The sequence below is a fragment of the Borostomias antarcticus genome, assembly GCF_949987555.1.
Source record: "Borostomias antarcticus genome assembly, chromosome: 16".
Lineage (NCBI taxonomy): Eukaryota > Metazoa > Chordata > Actinopteri > Stomiiformes > Stomiidae > Borostomias > Borostomias antarcticus.
In genome coordinates, this window is record NC_140249.1 from 15,610,177 (window position 1) to 15,615,176 (window position 5,000).

General features: G+C 50.1%; 1 protein-coding gene across 1 annotated transcript in view; it reads right to left on the reverse strand.

Moving 5' to 3' along the window:
• Positions 1 to 5,000, reverse strand: part of b4galnt4a (beta-1,4-N-acetyl-galactosaminyl transferase 4a) — a gene marked incomplete at both ends in the record, with an annotated part of 195,052 nt that overhangs the window by 61,290 nt on the left and 128,762 nt on the right.

Sequence of the window (5,000 nt, forward strand, 5' to 3'; positions counted from 1 at the left end):
AGTTTATGTTTTAACTGACCTTTTACTGTGTTTATTTTAATTTTTTTACCGTTAGTACTGGTACTGTCTTGTCTACACACACACACACACACACACACACACACACACACACACACACACACACACACACACACATTTCCTCTTAAGAACATATTGTGTTTGTTTTTAGCTGTTCTTGCACTTTGACTCTAACACTAGACCTAGCTAGCCGCTTGCTGAGAGAAAAGATGCACTTGTGGTGCAGGTTGTTCAGCAGACCCACACCTCCTTCCAGAGCTCAATTCAAGCCAGCCAGTCAGACGAAAATACACCAAAAAAAACCCTCAAGCATAAATAGTTTACGGTGAGCGGCATGTTTTCTGGCCTCAGGCAGGAGCATCTAAGACCTGGAGAGCACAGGTGCCCTCGGGCTCCGGCCCCCGGACCAGCCAGACCTCTACTGAACGTCACATCTCATTAACGTTGCGCAGGCATTCTCACGGATGGCCTGACCGGGGTCCAGTTCCTCTCTGCGGAGGGTTAGCGCGCTAGCCCGCTAGCTAGCCGCTACGCGCCACAACGTACGGGTAGCGATTAAGGCATCGTGAATAAAACATGAGTGATTTGTTGAATAAACGTGGCACTTTAAATCCTTAGCCTTGCGTGTTACTTAGTAGTTTGTGTGTGTTTTTGTCTGTACGCGACTGTGTGTGCGTGTGTGTGCGTGCGTGTTCGTCTCTGGTTGAGTATGTGTGTGTGTGCGTGTGCCTCTGGCCTAATCCCTAGTACCTTGTGCTGTTCTGCTGGCTGAGTATGTGTGTGTGTGTGTGTGTGTGTGTGTGTGTGTGCGTGTGTGTGTGTGTGTGTGTGTGCGTGTGTGTGTGTGTGCGTGTGCATGTGTGTGTGTGTGTGTGCGTGTGTGTGTGTGTGTGTGTTTGCGTGTGTGTGTGTGCATGTGTGAGTGTGTGCATGTGTGAGTGTGTGCATGTGTGAGTGTGTGCGTGTGTGTGTGTGTGCGTGCGTGCCCACCGTACCGTATGATTTACCCTGGGACGACTGACTGAAGCACAGACTTCAGACTGAAACAAAGAGAGAGGAGTGTGAAAGAGAGAGGGGTGTGAAAGAGAGAGATGTGAAAGAGAGAGGGATGTGAAAGAGAGAGATGTCAAAGAGAGAGGAGTGTGAAAGAGAGAGGGGTGTGAAAGAGAGAGATGTGAAAGAGAGAGGGATGTGAAAGAGAGAGATGTGAAAGAGAGAGGGATGTGAAAGAGCGAGATGTCAAAGAGAGAGGAGTGTGAAAGAGAGAGAAGTGAAAGAGAGAGATGACAAAGAGAGAGGGGTGTGAAAGAGAGAGATGTGAAAGAGAGAGGGATGTGAAAGAGAGAGATGTCAAAGAGAGAGGAGTGTGAAAGAGAGAGATGTGAAAGAGAGAGGAGTGTGAAAGAGAGAGATGTGAAAGAGAGAGGAATGTGAAAGAGAGAGGAGTGTGAAAGAGAGAGGAGTGTGGAGGAACAGCTGGTGAGAGATAACAAGAGAGGAACAACAGAGAGAGGAGGAGAGAGAGAGAGAGAGAGAGAGAGGGAGAGAGAGAGAGAGAGAGAGAGAGAGAGAGAGAGAGAGGGAGAGAGAGAGAGAGAGAGAGAGAGAGAGAGAGAGAGAGAGAGAGAGAGAGGGAGAGAGAGAGAGAGAGAGAGGGAGAGCGATCTAGCTCAGCTGAGTGAATAAACACTAGGCAAAGCTTTTAATAGGTTTCCTGTGGGCTGTAAGGGCGTACCCTTTAGAGCCGTGTAGGTTTTCCACTCCGGGCGCGTTGAGTGTGAACATGGCACCGGTCTGGGCGCGTCGAGTGTGAACATGCCACCGGTCCGGGCGCGTCGAATGTGAACACGCCACCGGTTGTGACGGTTCCTAATCCATCTTCCGCTCGGGCCGCCGGACAAATTAAAAAATGAACGCTACGCTGCAGTGCTCTGATTAGCTTATTTTTATGGTGACGACGAAGACCCGCTCTGCTCATAAAAACGTCAACAGTCACTGAGAAGAACCTCTCCTCCTCCTCTTCTCCTCTCTCTCTCTCTCTCTCTCTCTCTCTCTCTCAGCTCATCTAATGTTCTTCCGGAATGTTAGAGAACAGGGGTGAAATGTGCAGAATATGTCATGTAAATTAATAAACAAAGTAGGCTATTACTTGCCATAAATAGCTAGCAAACTACCTAGCTGCACATCCCATGTTGCTGTGAGTGATATAAGCCTACATTACAGTCATTTAGCAGACGCTTTTATCTAAATGTAGGTCAGTACTATGTCTTGCCAGAACCCACAAGTGCATCTCAAGTTCCTGGGAGCTATTGCAAAAGTTAGAAGCCTACAATTGATATTGCTCTGTCTGTTACTGTTTAAGTCCATTAGCCTGTATGCCCACTCATTATAGAACATTAGCTGATAGTAACAAGTAGGCCGACTTATATTAGATCATTTAGTTCATTTGTGATAACTGCACCTGCTACTGTATGCTTTCCTGTCACAGAGTCGTCACAGTAGAGGGGGGGGGGGGGGGGGGGGGGGCTGTAGGTTGTCACGGTGATGAAGATGCATTACCCTACAGCAATCCAGTAGAATGATGAATGGCTAAGTTAGAAGCCTGCAATCAAAATTGCAAAGTTCCTGTTTAATGATGAAATATGAGAACATTTAGCCTATTTTCTTTAATTGGACAGAGAGAGAGAGAGGGAGGGAGGGAGAGAGAGAGAGAGAGAGAGCTGACTACCTAGCTAATATTAGGCTACATTAGCTAACTAGCTACCGACACATTAAGACAACATTAAAATTGATGAGGGAGAGAGAAAGAAAGAGAGAGACTGATTCTCGCGTTAGGGCTAGTACTAGCAAAAGGTAAAGCCATCAAAATATCACTATAAAAAGAAAATGCACGTTTACTCATTTTAGTCAGTGGCCACATACCTGTAATATGTCAAAAATACATTTACTAATTTACTCGACTGACTGACTCTCATGACGATCGAGTGCCTATCGCGAGCAGGTGCATTTGTTTCATGCGCGGGTGCATTTGTTTCGCTCACAGTGGGCGCGCTGCGGTAGCTAGGAAAACAAGAGCAAGGGTGGGTAGGGCATCGCCGGGGAGTAATGAATTATTTTCCAACCTGATATTTTGATTCAATCAAAATCTGTCAGGCAGGGCAGCCTCTGTACAACAAGAATGTATTCATAAAAAGGTTTAGCCTGCAGTAGAAAGGCATTTTTCTGTAAGAGGCGAAAAAGGCAGGGATCCCCAGGGTCCCTCGCCCCCCTTGAGGTCTATGAGTGCACGTGCCCGCCCCCGACCTCCTTCCCAAATCCCTCTGCCTCCTCTGCCTTCCCTCCCGTCTCCTCCTCCCTCTCTCCATCCATCCCTCCATCCCTCTCTCCCTCCATCCCTCCTCCCTCTTTCCCTCCATCCCTCTCTCCCTCCATCCCTCTCTCCCTCCATCCCTCTCTCTCTCCGTCGCCGTCCATCTGTCCATCAGTGTGAGCGTGTGCCAGACGGCGTCCGTTCCAGGACTCGCTCGTCTGCCGCCGCGTCTCTGAGGAGCGTCCGTCTCCGCCTCCTCCAGCCCGCCGACGCTCCCGGCCCGAGGGGGAGGGACGGCAGCCAAACACACGCGTGTTTGTGTGTGTGTGTGCGTTCGTGTGCGTTTGTGTGTGCTTGTGTGTGAGCTCTCTCCATTGCCAAGCCATGGCATTAATCTCATTGTGTGCTTCCAGCTAATCTGTGTGTATGTGTGTGTGTGTGGGGGGGGGGGGGGAGAGGGAGGGAGAGAGAGAGAGAGAGGGAGAGAGAATGAGAGAATGTTCAGTTCCTCACTCTCATTAACAGGGCGTCCTCCGCACACAGACACGGCTACGCTCCTGTTCACACCCGAGAGCATGTCTTTTTTGTGTTTTCCGGCTCCTATTCAAAGAGTTTTAATTGGACTGGGAGAGGGAGGTGGCGACAGTCTGCGTTTCGTCTCCTTCTTTCTCTCCCTCTCTCCCTCTCCCCACCTCCTCCGTCGCTGACGGGAGCTAGCGAGGACGGCAGCTCAATCCCTTTTCGTTGTGCTAGTGCTTCTTGTTGGAGCGAACCTATCCCTAGGACCTAATCTCAACCCTAACCCTTAACCACACTGGTGTATTGCCCAACCCTAACCCTAAAGTAACGGACACACCGGTCCGACATCAAAGAACCAACGGCGATGAAGGGCTGTGTCCTCGTGTCCGCTGTGTCGGGGGGGAAAAAGCTGCATTTGAACACGCCGCTCTGACTACAGCCAACGGGAAACTAGCGCGTACGTTCTGCATTTGCATGAGATGACATGAGTCTGCATCATCAAATGGAGTTGGCGTAGTTGAGGTTCGGGAGGGGAAAGCAAAAAACAAAACAAAGAACTTTATACGGTGTGTTTTTGCACAGCACACGAAATGTCCACCGATGACATTTTTCTCTGCTCTTCACTCATCCTTTCCTCCTTCCCCCAAGGGCAGCCGGGAGCAGACAGTAGGCAGCGTGCATGCTGGGACGTGCCCGGGAACCAACCAAGCGCTCCTGTCTGTCTTCGCCGGGGATAGACAGCGTTAGCGATCTCTTCTTCTGCATGTTTTTCACATTGGGTTCTTTATGGGGGAAACCCTTGCGAACACGAGGAGAACATATGAACTCCACGCAGAAAGGCCTGGAGACCTTCTTGCTGTGAGGTGACAGTAATAGGTACTGCGCCACCGAGCTGCACTTTTGGGGCGATTTTGGGGTTCAGTGTCTTGCTCAAGGACACTTCGGCACACTCCGGAAGCTGGGATCGAACCGGGGACCTAGCGATCGCCAGCCGGCCGCTCTACCTCCTCAGCTACGTACCGCCCAACGACGCACAACAACACCACACCAATCAAACCAGACGCGCCTGGCCATGCTGCCAATCAACCCAAGTAGACACACCTGTTACCACCGTGCCTACGAGGTGACGTTAGCTTCCAATATCCCCAGTATA